This window comes from Bubalus kerabau, chromosome 17, assembly GCF_029407905.1.
Source record: "Bubalus kerabau isolate K-KA32 ecotype Philippines breed swamp buffalo chromosome 17, PCC_UOA_SB_1v2, whole genome shotgun sequence".
Taxonomy (NCBI): Eukaryota; Metazoa; Chordata; class Mammalia; order Artiodactyla; family Bovidae; genus Bubalus; species Bubalus kerabau.
Genome location: NC_073640.1, coordinates 52,832,872 through 52,852,475, shown reverse-complemented (window position 1 = coordinate 52,852,475; position 19,604 = coordinate 52,832,872). Strand labels below are relative to the sequence as shown.

The 19,604-nt window shown below is 50.2% G+C and overlaps 1 protein-coding gene and 1 non-coding gene across 3 annotated transcripts in view; both read left to right on the top strand.

Annotated features, from left to right (window-relative positions):
- The first annotated feature begins 13,555 nt into the window (after positions 1-13,555).
- The window catches only part of AKT2 (AKT serine/threonine kinase 2), a 46,847-nt gene continuing 40,798 nt past the window's right edge, over positions 13,556-19,604 (top strand). For both annotated transcript variants that reach the window (XM_055551343.1, XM_055551342.1), the window contains exon 1: positions 13,556-13,730. The gene's annotated coding sequence lies outside the window, so the exon portion shown is untranslated. The remainder of the gene's footprint in view (positions 13,731-19,604) is intronic.
- On the top strand, positions 18,813-18,884 carry TRNAC-ACA (transfer RNA cysteine (anticodon ACA)). Its single transcript has one exon. It is a non-coding gene; the product is annotated as a tRNA-Cys (tRNA).

Below are 19,604 nucleotides of genomic sequence, written 5' to 3'. Positions count from 1 at the left end.
TGGGGGACTTGAGCATCCAGAGGAACGTGCTGTTCTGTAGCGCTGGGTGGGGTGGGAGGGCACTCAGGTTTCACCAGGTTGACTGAGAGGTGAGCAGCCTGTGGGGAACGCTCAGGGCACAGGCTTGTTCACAGCCGCAGGCCTGGTGATACCAGCTGGAGAAGAACCTAGAGAGAGGAGGGGACCCAGAAGGGAGTGGGGGTGCTTTTCCCACCTAAAGAATAGTCTCTGATAAGGAGATTACCAAGGAGTGGTCAGGGAGTTAGGAGGAAAACTGAGAGCAGGTAAAGGTGAGGTTAGACTGCATCCTTTTTTTTTTTGCATTGTTTTTTTTTCCATTTTCCATTTCAACACAACACTGACCATTTGAACCGTTCTTACGTGCCCTCTTCAGCGGCTCCAAGTGCATTCATACTGTTGTATAACCGTCACCCATCTTCAGACCTGTTTTTGTTTTCATAAACGATCATCCGTTTATTTTTATTTTGTCGGTGCCGTCATGCCGGGAGGCTGCTACATGTCAGGCAGGGTCCCAAGCACTGGGCCTGCGGTGTGTGGGGCCAGGCTTCAGTATGAGGGGCAGTGATAGAGGAGCCATAGACCCCCTCTCGTGGTGAGGGCCCAGGCCAGACCTCAGAAGGACGGCAAATGATGGTGATGTCAAGATTCCAGAGGCCGCCCATTTGTGTCAGGGCCACAAGGAGGCGCTCACACACAGAGACACTTTCCTTGCGGTTCTTCACCTCTTATTTTTGTCTTTAAAAACCCTCCTAGTGATTTCCTTGAGTTCCACTTCATGGATAACTTGAGCAACTGCCAGGGTTGCCTGGCAGGGTTTCAGTTACTAAATTTAAGAGCACAGGGTAATTTCTTAATGCATAATAGGAACTAAAATGACATAAAAACGTGTCCCTTGTCATGATAAGCTTACCTGCTGTGAGGTAAGTCGAGTCACGGTTGCTCCTGACAGAGGCGCAGAGGGGGACAGACAGCTGGTGGGTGGCAGCGCTGGGTGTGACGCTGGGAGGTGAGCAGGCGCCTTGCCCCTCAGCCTCTGCCCTGCGCTGCCTCAGCTACAGATTGGAAACAGGGCCCCTTTTTGTAAAGGGGAGGGCAGGGTCCTGGGAGAGTGGTTTTGGGTGTCCTCGAGTTGTTTGTGTGTACACACTGCCCCGCTGCTTACCCCAGGGAGCACTTGCAGCTCTAGAAGGCCGTGGGCCTTGAGGGCGGTGCCCACCCTGCCCCCGCCTGCCTCACAGGGTGGAGCGGGACCCTTCAGCCTCCCAGCCTCCCACCCATTGGATTCGGTGATTCTCCCAAGCCAGCCCCCACAGCTGTGGCCCACAGGGGTGTATTATTTTGTCCTCTGGTTCTCTGAAACATTTTCAAGCATAAGTATTGGGTTGGCCAAAAAGTTCATTTGGCTTTTCCATAAACATCTCACGGAAAATCCTGAATGAAATTTTTGGCCAAATCAAAAGACTACATATACCTAGTGTAAAATGCCAAGATACAAAGGCTTCACAGTGAAAAGTCTCTTCCCAAGCCCCCTCCTCAGAGGCCACCAGTGTTAGCAGTGTCTTGGATCACCCTTCCAGAGATGTGTCTGTACACACACACGCACACACACATGTGCATGCATACAGATAGCCAGAGGAACACAATACACACGGATGTGCACATACATGCTAATGGCCTAGCTTACTCAACCAGTCCTTTAGGGAAGGGAATTCGGGTTGTTTCCGGTTCCTTGTTATTACAAGCAGTGCTGCTGTGGGGAAGGTGGGTTTGGTTCAGGGGTGAATTGGAAGAACTCCAATGACACCACTTCAGCGCAAACACTGATGTTGGGTCAACAGCACATCCCAGTGAGGTTCTCCCCCAAAGTCTTGGCATTCTTCAGATGATTTACTTATACATGTATCACCCCATTCCAGAAAGGAATTAAGAGCAGTTAGGCTCGTCCAATTGGAGGCCACTGGAGGAAGGGGATCAGGGGATGTGAAGAGGTAATGCGGACCACCACCCAGGTGCCAGGAAGTACAAAGTATGTGCTTTGCTAAGTTAATTAGGCTTAAGAGGTCTTTGCACATGTGGAGCCTGCCTGTTTATGCTGCTTTTGGGAACCTGCAGCCACCCCTGTGGAGATGAGCCTGGGCTAGGCAGCTGCATAATGAGAGACACGTGGCGTGGCCAAAAAACAAAAAGTAATCTTAGTATGGAACCCCAATATATAAAACATGTTTAAAACAGAAAAGCAGTCATTTATTAGCACACATTTATCAGATTATTTTGCATTAATTCATGCAAACAACACGAAATTCAAAGGTACAAAAGGATGTATACAATAAGACTCTTTCGTGCCCAGTGGGCTGGCGAAAAGATGAAAGTCTCAAGTGTTGGGGAAGATGTGGGATAGAAGTAGTGCGTAGACTGCTGTTGGAATGTAAGTTGGCATCAGCATTTTGGAAAACAGTTTGATATGTTGTAGCATAATTGAAGATGACGTGTTCACCAATCCACCAGTTACCATTCTGGAGAAATTTACACATGCATCCAGGGCAAGTATTAGAATGTTCGTAAGATCACTGTTGTAGTAGCGTAAGCTTAGAAACAACCCAGATATCCGTCAGCTGGGGAATGGGCAGATTGTAGCATATATATTCTAGTTACCTAATGCATAGTGGAGCACCTCAAAACTCAGTGGCTTAAGTCAGTAATCATTTCCTGTGGTTATGGGGGGTTGACTATGCTCAATTAGACTGTTGTAACTTGGGGCTCTCGTGTGCTTGGTGTAAGATCTTGGCCGGGCCAGTGTCCTCTTGAAAGCCTCCTCAGTTGTCTGGTGGTTAGCCAATACTGGTACTGAGGTAATATCTCAGCGTGGGCTGTCAGCCAGGATGCCTGCCTGTGGCTCCTCCATGTGACCTGGGCTTTATTACAACATGGCAGCTGGATTCAAAGCACACTCTTCTCAAGAGTCAGGGAAAAGTGTGTTGCCTTTTCTAACCTAGCACTGGAAATCACCTTGCTTCACTTCTGCCACAGTCACTAGCCTGCCCAGATTCAAGAGGGACCACAGGCCGTGGCTCTCAAGACAGGAAAGGCAGTATCTCATTGTAAGAAGAGGGATGAGAGATCATCTTGAAAAATTACACGTCAATCCTGGATGTACTGTGTATTGAGTGTGGATATTATACTTCGATGAAAACTAAAGTTGTGCATATCAATATGAATAAAGCAAAACATTAAGTGGTAAAAGCAAACTACTGAAGAATATGTGTAGTTTAAAGATATGCGAAATAGGGAGTTCACTGGTGGCCTAGTGGTTAGGATTCTGGGCTTTCACTGCTGTGGCCTGGGTTCAGTCCCTGGTCAAGGAACTGAGATCCCACAAGCTGCACAGCCAACAACAACCAAAACAGCAAAATAATGTGTATTGGTTACAGATACTTAAGAGTGTAGTAAATGTAGCCAGTGCATGGGGATGATCAATTCCAAGTGAAGGATAGTAGACCCCTTCTGGGGTGGGATGGACTGTGATTGGAGGGGTGCGCATAGGGTCCAGCAGTGTGGGAGTGGTTTTAAAGCTGTGGGCACCCAGGTGTCCATTGTGTTAATACTCTCTGGGTACCTGAGAGCAATTAAAAAATAGCAATTCTCTCTCCTACTCTAGGTCCCTCAGCCATCCAGTTTTCCTCTCCAGAAGCCATCAGTATTACTGGGGTCTTATGTGTCCTTCCAGAAACATTTCATTTACAAACATAACTATATTTTTTTCCCACTCAGATGGTAGCATATGTGATCGTTTTATACTTTGCTTTTTTTAATTATTAATACTTTATATCCTGGAGATCATTGCATATCAGTACATAAACAACTTAAACATTTTATTGAGATATAATTTACATGCAAGACAATTCACCCATTTAAAGCTCATGTTTCAATGACTCTTGTTCACAGAACTGTGTGTCCATCACCATAATTTTGAGTTTCCCAGGTGACTCAGTGGTAAAGAGTTCGCCTGCCAGTGCAGGAGATGTAGGAGGTGTGGGTTCCATCCCTGGGTTGGGAAGATCCCCTGGAGAAGGGAACAGCAAACCACTCCAGTATTCTTGCCTGGATAATCCCATGGACAGAGAAGCCTGGGGGGGCTACAGTCATAGGGTCCCAAAGAATCAGACGCGACTGAGCATGCACGCACACACCATAATTTTAGAGTATTTTCATTATCCTGAAAAGAAACACCCACACTCCTTAAGCATCAATCCCCAAGTCCTACCATGCTTTGCCCCACATGCCATTGCTTCAAGCCCTTGGAAACTACTAATTTGCTGTCTACAGAGACTTGCCTCTTGGGGGCATTTTATAGAAATGGGTTCATACAATATGTGGCTTTTTGTGTCTGATTTCTCTCACTTAGCATGTTTTCAGGGTTCATCCACATTGCAGTACTTCGTTTCTTTCTATTGATTAATATTATTGCATTGTATGGATGTAACACATTTTGTTTGTCCAGTTGACGGTTGATTCTACCTTTTGGCTATTACAAATAATGCTTCTGTGAGCATTTATGTACACATTTTGTGTAGACGTATGTTTTCAATTCTTTTGGGTATATACCTAGGAGTAGAATTGTTGGATCATAAGTTAATTCTATTTTTACCCATTTTAGGAACTGCCGGACTGTTTAAAGTGGCTGTACCATTTTACTTTCCCACTAGTAGTGTATGAGAGGAGAAGGCAGTGGCACCCCACTCCAGTACTCTTGCCTGGAAAATCCCATGGATGGAGGAGCCTAGTAGGCTGCAGTCCATGGGATCGCGAAGAGTCAGACACGACTGAGCGACTTCACTTTCACTTTTCACTTTCATGCACTGGAGAAGGAAATGGCAACCCACTCCAGTGTTCTTGCCTGGAGAATCCCAGGGATGGGGGAGCCTGGTGGGCTGCCGTCTATGGGGTTGCACAGAGTCGGACACGTCTGAAGCGACGCAGCAGCAGCAGCAGCAGCAGCAGTGTATGAGAATTCCAGTTTCTCTGTATTCTTGCCAACACTTGATTATCTGTCTTCTCGATTATTGCCCTCCTGTGTGTGTGCGTGCTAAGTCGCTTCAGTCATGTCTGATTCTTTGCGACCCCATGGACTATAGCCCGCCAGGCTCTTCTGTCCATGGGATTCTCCAGGCAAGAATACTGGAGTGAGTTGCCATGCCCTTCTCCAGGGGATCTTCTGACTCAGGGATTGAACTCATGTCTCCTGTGGCTCCTGCATTGCCATCCTAATGGGTATCAAATGATATCTTATTACCGTGGTTTTTGATTTGCACTTCCCTGAAGGCTAATGATTTAAACATGTTTTAATGTCCTTATGGAGAAGGCAATGGCACCCCACTCCAGTACTCTTGCCTGGAAAATCCCATGGATGGAGGAGCCTGGTAGGCTGCAGTCCATGGTCGCTAAGAGTCGGACACGACTGAGCGACTTCACTTTCACTTTTCACTTTCATGCATTGGAGAAAGAAATGGCAACCCACTCCAGTGTTCTTGCCTGGAGAATCCCAGGGACGGGGGAGCCTGGTGGGCTGCCATCTATGGGGTCGCACAGAGTCGGACACGACTGAAGCGACTTAGCAGCAGCAGTAGCAGTAATGTCCTTATTGGAAAGAGGCTTCCTTTTAAACTAACTGCATAGCATTCTCTTGTGTGGATGAACCTTTGAAACTAATCCCTTATCGTGAACATTTAGGTGGTTTCCGAGTCTTTTTCTATCACAAACAGCCCCTCTTATGCACACCACTGTTTGCTCATATGTGAACATATCCAGAACGTGAATATCTAGGTGCTAAATTGCAAGGGCAAAGGGAATGCACCTATGTCTTATAAGTTTGAATTTATGCTATTTGTGTACTTAAAAGTAAATATTAAATATAATCAGATTTGTTTGAGGAATGCTCTTAATTTCTCCTCCAGTGTTACTCGCTAACAGACTTAGGCACATCAGAACAAGCAGCCATTTTATTTCCCTATTTTACTTCGGCTAAACCTTGCGTAATTCAAGGCTGACTTTTACATATATTTGAATGTCAGGTTGAGGCAGAGGTCCATGAACACATAAACCTACATTCATTGTCCCAAGGTTTTCCCCTAGAGCTGCCTTTTCTGCCTCTGCTAAGTCGCTTCAGTTGTGTCCGACTCTGTGCGACCCCATAGACGGCAGCCCACCAGGCTCCCCCGTCCCGGGATTCTCCAGGCAAGAACACTGGAGTGGGTTGCCATTGCCCTCTCCTCAGTCACTGCTGCTGCTGCTAAGTCACCTTTTCTGCTCCCTCATTAATTCAGTGCTTGTTCCTAAATCACCAGCATAGCATATCCTGGCAGTCGTTGGGTGGCCTTCTTTTTTGTTTTCTTTTTACTTTTCAGCTACACCAAGGGGCATGTGGGATTTTAGTTCATCGAACAGTGGTAGAACCAGCACCCCCTGCATTGGAGGCCCAAAGTCTTAATCACTGGGCCACCAGGGAAGTCCCCTTGTTTGGCCTTCTTTATGGTCTGTTATGATTAAGAGCTTGAGCTTTGATTAAGAGCAACTGTGTGATCTTGGGCCAGTTACTCAACCTCTCTGAACTCTGGTTTCCCCTTCACTAGGGTGAGAGTAACAGTAGCATCTAATTGTGAGGACTAAACGAGTCAGTTCTTGTGAAGGGCTCCAACAGTGCCTGGCGCAGTGCGGTTGCCTCATCTGTCTCCGAAACGGATGATTTTCGGCATCAGCATTAGCACCACCACCTAAAGAACCCTTTAATGACATTCTCATTGACTACAAAAAAGAGCTTTAGGGGTTACTCTTTATTTTAATTATAAATTTATAAGAAAGTAGCAGAAGTAGAACAAGTGCTTCCTATATACTCTTCAGCCAGATTTGCCAACTGTTTGCTCCATTCTCTCTTCTCCCCTCCCCATCTCCATAAGCGCATCACACACACACACACACACACACACACACACACAGAGTGTGGTTTTGAACAATTTGAGAGTTCACTTGAACATCATGTCCCTTTACCTCACAATACTTCAGTGTGTATTTCCTAAGAACAAGAACATTTTCTTTCATAAGCACAGTACAACTATCGAAACCAAGAAATTTAACAAGGATACAATGCTCTTCTTATCCAAACCCTAGTTCATATTCTAGTTTCATCCACCATCCCTGTAATGTTCGTCATTGCCATGTTTTTTCCCTGGCTCAGAATCCAGTTCCAATCACGTGTTGCGTTTAGGTGTCTTGTCAGAGTTTCCTTTCAAACAGTGAATGTTTCCATAACAGCCTCAAGGTCCAACTTTCTCCAGGAAGGCTTGCAGCATGCCAGACAGCTGGGTTCCGGCGGGGATGGCCGGCTCATGTGGTGCCATCTTGTGGCAGCAGCGTGAATGGCATTTTATAAATCATCCTGTTGGGCTGCTGTGAAATGAGTCCCTTCCTGATGACCTAAAAAGAAATCCAGTGATATTCACATCATCTTAATTTTTCTTAATAATATGGGAAACTATGTTTTATTAAATACTTATGTAATTCAAACCCACATACTTTAATTAGCATTGAAAATGAGATTTCGCCATCTCTCAAATCTGGATCCATGCATGTGAAGTCCAGTGCTATGGGTAAAAGTGTGGTCTTGTCTTGGCCTGAGACATCTTTGGGAATGGATCTGGGCGCCACAACATTCTGGCTACGTGGTATTTTTCCTGAGGCTTTCCCTCTCTGGGCCTATGTTTACTTCTGCAAAATAGGCCTTACAGAGACTTCTACCCACAGGAACATACTCAGAAGGTCATGGATATAGTTTCCAGCATGTGCCTGATATATGAGAATTCTTCCATAAAGGTTAATGGATTATTATTATTATTTGTTCAAATTTTTTTTTTGTGAGCAGGCAAGCTCAGACCTGAAGTAAAATTCACCCCAGTACAGAGCTTTAACCTTCTTAATCAAAACCACATTCAGTCAACAAATATTTATTGATTCCCCGGGTCTCAACTGGTTTGTAGGCAATGTTATAGACACTGGGAATACAGCCCAAGACAAAGCCTTTGCCCTCATGGGCAAGTTTATGTTCCAGTGTTGGGGGAAGACAGTTACAAAATAAAAAAAATTTTTTTTCTTTAGTGTTAAGCACTAGGTAGAGAATTCAAATATGCTGAAAAGGAGGGACAGCATAGCTCTTTTGGATTCAAAGTGACCAGGGAAAGCCTCTCTAAAGAGGTGAGATTTGAACTGAGTTCTGAAAGACAGAAGTCAGTCCTGCAAAGATCAGGATCAGGGAGGTTGACCAGTCCGGGTAAAAGGAACAGCAAGTGCAAAGGCCCTGAGCTGGGAACATGCTTGTCTTTTTGATGGGGCAGAGAAAAGGTTAGTGTGTCTAGGATGTGGTGGTCAAGGGGTGAGAAGCTTGAGATCAAGTTAGGCAGCCAGCCAGGGGAGCTCACACAGGTCTCTGAAGACAATGGTGAGGTCTTCAGCTTTTATTTCACAATATGAAAAGCCATTTGTGTGTCAGAGCAGACCAATAAGGCCTTCACCCTTACTGAGAGTAGAGAAAGTTTCATCCCAAGGTCTGCAGAAAAGCACATTTAGCCTCACCTCATACGTTTGGGAAATCTCTGATGTGTTAAAAAGTTGAATGTCGGGACTTCCCTGGAGGTCCAGTGGTTAAGACTCTGCACTTCCACTGCCAGGGACTCGGGTTTGATCCCTGGTCGGGGAACTAAGATCCCACATGCTGTGTGGTGCGGTCAAAACAAAACAAAAGTTGAATGTGCATGGTTCATGGTATCTTTCATTAGAATTTTTGAAGATAAAACATTTTATAAAAAAAAAGAAATTGGAACCAACATTTACAGAAGCCCTGAGGCTTATCTGTACTACTGCCAAACACTTAAAATGACTCTAAAAGGATCCTTCCAACACAGTAGCGCCTAGGGTGGGGCTTGGTAACTTCTGGCTGGGGAGTCAAAGATATTATTTCAACATTTCTGTATAACATGGGAAAGTCTTTTAAATAAAAAACCTTTTTTTTTTTAACAGTGGAGACTTCTTTGAGAATCTGATCAATACTATGGACTTTCTCCTCTGAAAATGCTCTGCTTAGGATGAAGAAAGGGGGAGGTCTTAAGTCTTGCTGCTTGTATCCCCTGATTTCTCATGTAGCAAGGAGGGTACACTTGCCAGTGGCCATCTCCACCACTGCCAAGCATAGACCCCCCCCCCCAGCTCTTATGGGGTGGAGTGGAGCCCCACCCCATTTGGGGCTACCAGGAGGTTCTTTTTTAAAAAGTATTTATTTGTTGGGCCATGCACTGTATCAGGCAGGATCTTTTGTTTCAGTGCATGGACTCTCTAGTTGTGGTGTGCAGGCTCAGCTGTTGCAGCGTAGTGGGCTTCGTTACCCCACGGCATGTGGGATCTTAGTTCCTGGACCAGGGATCGAACCCACGTCCCCTACAATGGAAGGCAGATTCCTAACCATTGGCCACCAGGGAAGTCCCTACCAGGAGGTTCTTTATGGCTGGCCCAGGCAGCCTGCCCCGTCACCATCAGAAGCCCAGTCTCTGAAAAGGGTTGAAATGGACTCAAGGGACTGAGTTCTACGCTCTGGGGACAGGAGGGGATTTTGAGGAGATGCCTTCTTCATCCCTCAGGGCAAGATTCTTCATCATTTTTTCTGAATCAGTAGGCCTTTGAGCAGGCTTCAGATGAGACGCTCCAGGCCTTCTCCCCAGAAAACTTGCCTGTGCAGCCCACATTTATAGTCATAGGCGGGAAGTTTACAGAATAGATTAGAGGGTAGAGAACAATTTGGGGTTTTAGGGAATTTTCTCCTTAATCACCCTTGATGTGGAAATTGAGAGACTGAAGCCCTCAAACAGTAATTAAGTGGTTTGTTAAAGCTACATAAGGGACAGAAGTAGGCCATTACTTTCCATTTTTCATGAGTTCAAGGCACAGGCTCTTGTATCAGACCGCCTGGGTTCAAATCCCACCTTCACCCCTAACTTGTCCTGGGACCCTGAGCAAGCCCATGGTACTTCACCTCCAAGACTGTTGACAGCAGCAGGATAGCACTGGGGGGAACTGTGTCAAGAACAAAACCCAGGGGACGTCCCTGGTGGTCCAGTGGCTAAGACTCTGTGCTCCCACTGCAGGGAGCCCGGGTTCCATCCCTGGTCGGGGAACTAGATCCCACATGCCGCAACTAAGAGTTTGCATGCCCCAAGGAAGATGGAAGATCTGAGTGCCACAACAGAACCAGCGCAGCTGAATAAATAAATTAAAAAAGATGGCCCCCAGGACCTAGCCTGTAACGACTCCTAAATAAGTTCTATTGCTGCTGTTTTGCAATGAGGAAAGGCAGGCTCAGAGAAGTGAAGGGATTCTGGCAAGGACACAGGAGAGGCATGATTGGAACTAGGGCCTGTCTATATTTCCAAAGCCAATGCGTATTATTCACCCCGAGACTAGTTTGTTTCAAACTGCAAGGCACAAGCCAATAGTGGGTCAGAAAATCAGTTCAGCAGGGTCTCAAATGGCACTGAAAACAAAAATTAAATACCAGAGTGCATCGTAAGTGCATGCTTGCTCACTCATGTCCCACTCTTTGTGACCTCATGGACTGTGGCCCGCCAGGCTCCTCGGTCCATGGGATTTTCCAGGCAAGAATACTGAAGTGGGTTGCCATTTCCTCCTCCAGGGGATCTTCCCCACCCAGGGATCGAACCCGTGTTCCCTGTGTCTCCTGCATTGCAGGCAGATTGTTTACTGCTTGAGCCACTCTAGGGGAGGCCCTAGAGTAGATCATACATAAGGGTAAATAGTATTTGGTGATACTTTTGTTTCATGAGATTATAAGTATACACCTTTTTGTACTAGGGTGTCTTTGGCTGTACCATGACTTGCAGGATCTTAGTTCCCCAAAAAGGGACTGAACTTGCACTTCAGTAGTCAAAGCACTGAATCCTAACCACTGGACCCCCAGGGAATTCCTACCAGGTATTAAAATAGTTTGAAAGGCATTACCTTTGACTACTGGGCATCCCAAGGGGCACTAGTGGTAAAGAACCAGCCTACCAATGCAAAAGACGCAAGAGACTTGGGTTTGATCCCTGGGTTGGGAAGATCCCCTGGAGGAGGGCATGACCACCCACTCCAGTATTCTTGCCTGAAGAATCTCAAGGAGAGAGGAGCCTGGCAGGGTATAGCCCATGGGGTCCCAAACAGTTGGAGGCAGCTGACCAGACACACACACACACACACCCTTGACTAGTAGTGTCCCAAAGAGCTGAATGCAGCTGACCAGACAGTCAGACACACACACACACACACACCCTGGAGAATCCCAAGAACAGAGGAGGCTGACGGGCTACAGCCCATGGGGTCCCAAAGAGTTGGACACAGCTAACCAGACACACACACGCACCCTTGACTACTAGTGCCCCAACAAGTTCAGACACAAGCAAATGGGAGCTTCCAGGGAGGTCTCTGTGCATTGTGATCCACCCTGTGTCCCGGGAGGGACGGGATTCAGGTTAATCCAGGAAGACTTAGAGGTAGAGGAATGGGCTATGTGCTGTTCATCATGGAGAGGAGTAAAGAGGGTAGGCCACAGCAGCCTTGAGCCTAGAGCAGAGCAGAAGAGCTACTTAAAAAAAATTTTTTTTTAATGTATTAACTTTTTCTTTCTTTTAAAAAATATTTATGTATTTATTTAGCCCTGTTGGGTCTTCCCTGTGGCATGTGGGATCTTGGACCTTCCCTTCCGACACTCAGGCTCTTCATTTTGGCCTGCGGGCTTCTCTCTAGTTGAGGCACGCAAGCTTAGTTGTTTCACGGCAGGTGGAATCTTAGTTCCCAGACCAGAGACTGAACCTGAGTCCCCTGCATTGGAAAGCGGATTCTTAACCACTTCCTGTCCAGGGAAATCCCAGGACTACTTCTTGAAACAAATACTCCTCAAGAGCCCATTCTGTGCCAGGCCCTTTGCTGGGCAGTGTTAGGTACACAGTGATGACTAAGTTAGTCCTAGACTTCTCCCTCCTGGGGCCTTCTGGGCAGTGGAGGAGACAGATCTGTTACCACACAGTGAGAGACTAAAATGGTCAGGGCTGTGGTGGGGGACGCATTGGTCAGGGTGTGACAGGGAAGGCCAGGAATGAGGAGGAACACAGAGCAGTGAGTTCCAAGCTGGAAACCCATTAGCAAGGGTTGGTTCCAGCGTTAGGTTTACCTCTGGGAAAGCTGGGGCTTCCCAGAAGGCGTGGAGATAAAGAATCCACCTGCCAATGCAGGAGGCCCAGAAGACACAGGTAGGGAGTAGGGAACGGCAATCCTGGAGTAGGGAATGGCAATCCACTCCAGTATTCTTGCCTAGGAAATCCCATGGACAGAGGAGCCTGGTGAGCTACAGTCCATGGGGTCACAAAGAGTCAGACACAACTGAACACACACACAGGGTCACAAAGAGACACGACTGAATACACACACACACACACACACACTTGAGCACGACTTTGCCTGAAACACTCTTGCAGACTTAGGTAGACCCAGGATTTTTCAACTCCCAGCCAGACTTTCTAGAAGTATGCACTAACTAATGCATACTTGTGAAGCTATGTGGCATTACTGGAACCCAAATTCAGAAGGTAGGAAGCCCCACCCAACCTATAAGAGAGCAGGGACCGGGGTGCCAGATGGGTCATGGCTGTCTACTACTCTAGTTAATAAAAGGGCTAGGATCTGTGCAGTTTTATTTTTACAGGGCGATTTCCTTTGGAGGCCCAAGTTACCCCGTAAAAAAGTTACATTCCCATATTTCATTGGATGTATATGATGGGCAGACAGGAATAATATTTTGGAGTCATAGCATGTGTTAATTGATATAAACCGTTCTGTTTACGTAAAACAGTCCAGTAGCCCAGTGACGCAACTATGATTGTTTCCATTTTGCATCTGTGGCTACTGAGGCACAGAAAACGGTCAAGCCTTCTGCCCACAGCCACCAGCAAGGAAATGCAAAGTTGGGTTTGTGCGGCTTCAGAGCCTGTGCTCAACCACGAGGAGATGTACTGAAAAGGAAACCCTGCCTAACGCCCGCTCCCGGGCTCTTTAAGAGCTTAGGAACCTGGACTAAAGACGAGGAAGGAGTAAAGCGAGATCAAAGCGTATGTAAATAAGGACCAGGGGATGCCGGGCAATATCACAGGGACCAGACAGCCTCTAGGGACAGCAGGCGTCAGAGTCCTACTGAGCCTGCGCAATTCTTTTTTCTTTTTCCTTCTGGCGCCTGCGCGAGGCACATCCCAGGCCCACGCCGGCTCGAGCTTGCCGGCAGTACGCAGGCGCCCTTCTCTTGAGCCGCCACCTCCGCCACCTTGCGCTTGCGCCCTAGCGCTCTTTGGGGTCCCTCGCTCCCTGCCTTACGTCAGTTCCTGTTTGTGGCGGGAGAAGGCGGTATTTCCGTCCAGAGGGTGGGAGGGGGCGGTAAGCGGGGGCTGGGGGGAGGGGGCGGGGGGGGCCGCGCCGCGCGAGCCGTTGGGCCTGGCTCCGCGAAGGCGTTGCCACCGCTGCTGCCGCCGCCGCCGCCGCCTCCAGGAAACGTAAGGAGCGGGATCAAGCGCAGCGTGGCGATGGGCAGGAGGAGAACCCCGCCTGCGAGGCTGGGAGGCGGGCGGTGACAGGTGAGTGCGCCAGCGCGTGTCCCCGAGCGCGCCCCCCCCCCCGCGATGGTCGCGTCCGGACCCCCCTACCGCCCCCCGCAAAGCCGCCCTGGGCCGTACCACCGGCGTCCGCCGGGCGGGGACCGTGGTCCTTGAGCCCCCCCTTTCCGGGACGGAGTCGGGGTGGCCGCGCGGGGGCGGTGGGACTGGCCCTGAGGGGGCGGGGGCGGGGGCGGCGGGTTGTACCACTGAGGCGGCAGGGGGCGCACATCAAAGAGCGGGGACCGACCCTTTGGAGGGCTGGGGGCCGCAGACCCCCGGCGTGTGCGGGCTGGGCGTTGAGCTACTGGGCCGGGCGGGACGGCGCGCTGGGCGAGCCTGGTGCGGCGCCTTGGAGGGGGCGCGCCTCACCCGGTGGAGGGGGCTGTACCTATTCGGGGCTGTGGGGACGGTTCCTAGAGCGTGTTTGGAGAGGTGGGCGCTTCTGGGGCGAGGGGCTGTACCAAGTGTGGCCGGGGTAGCGCCCTCTGGGTTGTACCACTGAGGTCCTGGAGCAGGGGGGGTGGGGAGCCATCCTTAGAAGTAGAGCCGCGCCGTATCAGAGGAGAGCTGGGATGTTTGTGATCTTGAGGGACTGCGCGGGGCGGGGAGCCGGGCCCAAGGGGTGTTTTAGGGGAGCACTGTGGGAGCCCTGTAATGCCGAGCGATGAGGAAGGGGTTCTGCCTTCTGTGTTTGGTGGGTGGAGCTTGGAGTTTACACTGAGTTGGAGGGGGAATCACTTATTGAACTTCTTGTTGACTTTCGGGGGAACTGGAATGTCAGTGGGGCTGCTCTCTACCCTAGAACCTTTGCATATTATTAAACTATATTTTAAGGTGTGTGGGACACCTGTGGCAGATTCTTGCCATGGTTTTAGCTGGAGTGTGGGGTGGTGGGGGGGAGACGTCTTAGACGGCACTTGTTTTCTGAGCTTTTCGGCTCCATATTAGGGAGGGGAGGGGTTATGAAGTTTGGATTTGAGGACCTGTGCCCCTGGACCTGCTTAAGACTTGGGAAGAAGGAGTGTTTTGAGGGCCACCTCTCCCTGAAGGCAGGGTGGCTGGGGACGTCTTTATCCTTGGGATTCTGAGCACCCTTTTCCTTGCATTTGGAAGCCACTTGGGCTCAGCAAGAGTCCTAGGCGTCATGAGGCCCTCCCTGTCTGCCTTTGAACCTTGTTTACTCTTCTCAGAGAAAACATCCATCAGGACCTCTGGGCTGATAGTGGTTGGTGGTGGGTGCTGGTGTCCGGGCCCCTCCATCCTGGCCAAAAGGCCAGACACATGGTCGTGTCTCCTTGGTTAGCAGTCCTGCCGCCCATCATGTTTACACTCCCCACCAGGCGATTAACAGTTGGCTTCACCATTAGGCGGCAGCGAGGCTGAGCGCTGTTTTCCCAGCTGTTCCTCTCTCCATAGGCCAAGGGGACTTGGGCGGGGGTGCCCCAGCCCACACTGACCAAGGGAGGAAGGCTGCTCTAAAGGACTGGGGGCAGCTACCCCACGAATCTGGTTTCTCACTGTGATTTCTGGGTGGGAGCTTGCAGCTCGCCCCAGTCGTGAGGCCGCTGCCCCTGCTCCTCAGGCCAGCCTGTGACCTTGGCTTGCTCCATAACCTTTGCCCTGGGTCTGGAGTTCCCGGAGGGCTGGCCGTAATCCCTCATTGACCCAGCTAATGTGGGCTGGTGATGTGGTGGAAGCGGGCAGACAGTCGCTCTTGTCCACACTGTCAGCTTCCAAGCTGACTGGCTTCCATGGGTTGTGGTTGCTCGAGAGAATGGTCCCTGAGCCTCTGTGAGGCCATGGTGACTGCTATGTAGAATTTCTCTGCACTGGGGGTTTCTTCCTTTGGTCTGCTAACGTTTAGAGGGTTTGCCTGATGGGATTAACAGCAGTAGTCAAAACAATAATCGTGAGGTCGGTGCCTATTGAGCGCATTCTGTGTGCAGTACGCTGTTTAGAATGCTTCACAAGGGTTAACTTGCAGGATACTCACATCCTAGAACTTTCTGTTCTGTTGTCATGATCTCCATTTTAGAAGGGGAAACTGAGGCACAGAGTAGCAAATCAGCGCCAGAGTTCAGGAATTTTATTGAACACTCAACCTGTCAGGCGCAAGACAGGCTGTTTACACACATGACCTCATTCAAACCTCCAAACACACCCATGGGGTAGATACAGTTCTTCCCATGTTATACACTCCCATGAGCTAGGCAGCAGTGTGATATCCATTTTACAGGTGAGGAAACTGAGACCCTTGCTACGAAGTAAAATGATTTGCTCGACATCTCAAAGGTGGAAGTGGTAGAGCTGGGAAGTGCACCCCTGGCCTGGTTTGGCCTCAGAGTGAACCTCTTGCCGGCGTGTAACTGGAACAGTGGTTTTGTTGAACCCAGGGCTGGATGTGGTGTTTCTGTCCATTTTTCAGAGTCAGAAAATTGGGGCTCGGAGGAGGAATTGCTTTCTCCCAGGTCTGTCAGACACTTGGGGGCCAGACTGGGGTTTGAACAAATTCTTCAGTCACTAGGTCCCCAAGCTTGTGGCGGGGTGGGGGGTGGGGTGGGGTGGGGTGGGGCGCAGTCACCTCAGGCCTCCAGCCAGCTGCACCCTTGGGTGTTTTCTTCCCCTCAGCCTTGGGGCCTAGGGCTGCCTCAAGCACCTCTGCCAGCAGCCAGCCCAGCAATTTCAGGGCTTGCAGGTAAAACTTGGTTCCTCCTCAGAGTTGAGCCAGGGCGTCTTTTAACTGGGGGCAGACTCTCTGCTGGACGCCAGGAGGGAACAAGCAGGAGAGACATGACACAATTACCAGGGCACCCGTGTGTGAGGTCCCTGCACAAGGATGGCGTGGAGGGCTCGTGTGCACCTTCTAGTGCTTTCGTGTTCTGGTTGTGTGACCTTGGGCCACAGTGTTCACCTGCATGCAGTGGGCTTAGAGCAGCATCCACCTCAGGCTTTTGTGAGGACCACATCAATTAATCCAAGAGAAGCTTCTTGAACCATGCCTGGCACTGCATAAATGCTCTGGTGGCAGTCTGAGGGCATCTGTCCTTCCCCACCTCGGCACCCTCAACCCTCTCAGGCATTGTCCTGGAATTCAGTCCCCCGGCCTGGCCTAGCCAGAATCCAGGAGTCTGGTGTCCTGGTTTGTAATCTCTGGGAAGAGCTGTATTGAAGTGCTTCAGAGCATCAGGTTCAAGTCCAGCCTGCCCCTTGGTGCCTTTGTGACTGAGAGCAGGTCCTCAGTCTTCCTGAGCTCATTTCATCATTTGTGTCATGGGCTGAGTCCCTCCTCATAGGTTGCTGTGAAGGTTAAACAGGTTAATTTGCGGAAGGCACTTGTAACTGTGCAGGTATAGCAGTGAGCCTGCAGCAAACGTTTCCTGTTATCGGTATTTAAGAATAGTGCTGGACACACAGCGAACCCTCAGGAGATCCTAACAATTGTAATTCTTTTTTTTTTTTTTGCTAGGATTTTGCAGGTCCTTCCCAGGTTAAAGAGCCCTGTCAGGTAACCCCAGGAGGAGGGCAGGGCTGAAATTAGCATCTCCATTTTTCCAGATGAGGAGACTGAGGTTCTGGAGGATTAAGGGGTAGGGACATACTGTGAGAGACTGGTACGTGCATCCCCCAGGTCCCTGCCGTCTTCCACCGTTGCTGCCCAGAGCCCCCCCGAGGCCGAAATTCAAGCTCCTCTCCAGATGTCAGGTTCTGCGGAACCCCTTTTGCTCTGTGTGCTTTCATTGACTCTCCACCACCACAGCTCCCAGGAGTGCTGGTGACCACCTCGACCCAGGGGAGAGCAGTCCCTTTGAAGGCCGAGAGGCACAAGGGCAGTCTCTAGCCCAGAGGGCAGCAGAAGTGCCTGTGGGAGTCAGGGGCCAGGCTGCCTCGTGGGCCGGGGCGGGAGGCGTGGCAGTGATCCTGAAGGCATTGCTGAGTGAAACGAGAGGTTTGCATTGATCCACCAGCATTTATTGAACACCTGATCTGTGCCCGGCATTTCTTCAGGTGCCAGGGATACAGAGGGGCACTTGATGAAGGCTCTGCCTCTGTAGAGTCAAGGGAGGTAAACCCTGAACTTGATGCATAAACAGGGGCAGATTCGGGGTAGGGGGCTCGGCAATTAAAGTCAGGTGTGACGGGCTGCCAGGAAGGCCTCTGAGCGGATCCCAATTGGCAAGGTGACCTGAAGAGAAGGAACAGCCTGGGGGTGTGGGGAACCACAGCGCAGAAGTGGCAGGAAAGACAGGGCTTGGTGAGGCGCAGGTAGGTTGCACAGAGGCCTGGGCGGCCGTGCAGGGGGGTGGCCAGGCCAGGGGCTGAGGGCAAGCAGGGTCACTCGGAGCTTCGCAGACCATCTTGAAGAGTGGCTTGGGCAGACTTAGGGTGTTAGAAGATGCCTTTTGCCATCTGAGAGGTTCTCAGGCTTCTCCCTGGGGTGGGGATAGACTTTGGAGCCCGTCAGAGAGTTTCACAGGCCTCCCACTTCCCCCTTGAGTAGAATCTCTGCTAGAGAAAGAGCAAAGACCTTGATGGTCACCGCCTCCTCTGTGGTTTTCACACCGTGTTCCCCAGGGCCCATGGCTGTTCCCTTTAAGGGACACATGGGGGAGGCTCAATGGGCTGATCTTCTGCTCACCCCTCCCCAGCCCAGCAGCTGGGCTAATCTCAAACAACAGCACAGAACAACAGTAATGCCTGATAAAAATTATACCTGCGGGTTCTGCCTTCCACTCCGCTTATGTCCCTGAGGGCCTGCAGCATTCCTGGCACTGCTCTAGAACTTGGATGGCGGGGCCTGCCTTCTAGTGGAGGCAGGTTCGCAGCAAGCAAGCCAGTGATAGGAATCAGGTTGTGATTAATGTTTCAAATTGATCAACTTCCCAAGAGCTCTCAGTGGAATGAATGGGGAAAGAGGGAGTGGGGACCTAATGTTTTAGCTGGAATGATCTGAGAAGGCCTCCCAGCGGAGGTGACGCAGTGAAGAGCCGTGGGAGGACGTGCATGAGTGAAGATCCCTCAGACCGAGGAGGAGTTGGCTCTGGTTCCCACCTCCCTTGGACTTCCTTGGTGGCTCAGACGGTAAAGCGTCTGCCTACAATGCAGGAGACCCAGGTTCAATCCCTGGGTCGGGAAGATCTCCTGGAGAAGGAAATGGCAACCCACTCCAGTATTCTTGCCTGGAAAATCCCATGGACAGAGGAGCCTGGTAGGCTGTACAGCCCATGGGGTCGCAAAGAGTCAGACATGACTGGGGGACTTTACTTTCCCACCTCCCAGGAGTGAGAACTGAGGCCTGGAGAGCCCAGGTAACCTGTGCTGGTTCCCCCAACACTGACAGGCTTTGTATTTGGGCAGAGTGGCTCCCAAGGCCCTCCTCCCCCCCAACCCAGAAAGGTGCTTGATAACCAGGGGTGACGGGGACGTCTAACCCCACACCTGAGCCTGGAATTTAAGGGTTAGTGTGGTAAGCAGGAGCCTGGCTCTTGATTTTCCCAAGCTCTGTCTGGAGTGTCTTCCTGAAAGGAGCAGAGCCCCTCAGAGCAGACATCCTTGGGCCTCCAGTTCCTTGGGAAGGGGGATTGGAAGGGAGCGTCTTTGGCAGTTGATCTCCAAGCCTCCAGGGATTCCAGGGACACCCACCCCTCCCTAGGCCTCTCTTCAACTTCCCAAGAGCTCTCAGTGGAAGACTGTCAGCCACCAGGCCTCTGGGCTGCACATTGGGGTGGTTCCGTGGCAGGCTCCTCTGGACAACCAGCCAAGCAGCAAGAGGCCCAGCTTGGGGAGACTGCCCTGGGAGCAGGACCAGGAAGGAGGGAGCGAGGGAGCTGGGATGGGAGCTCAGCCTGGCCCCTA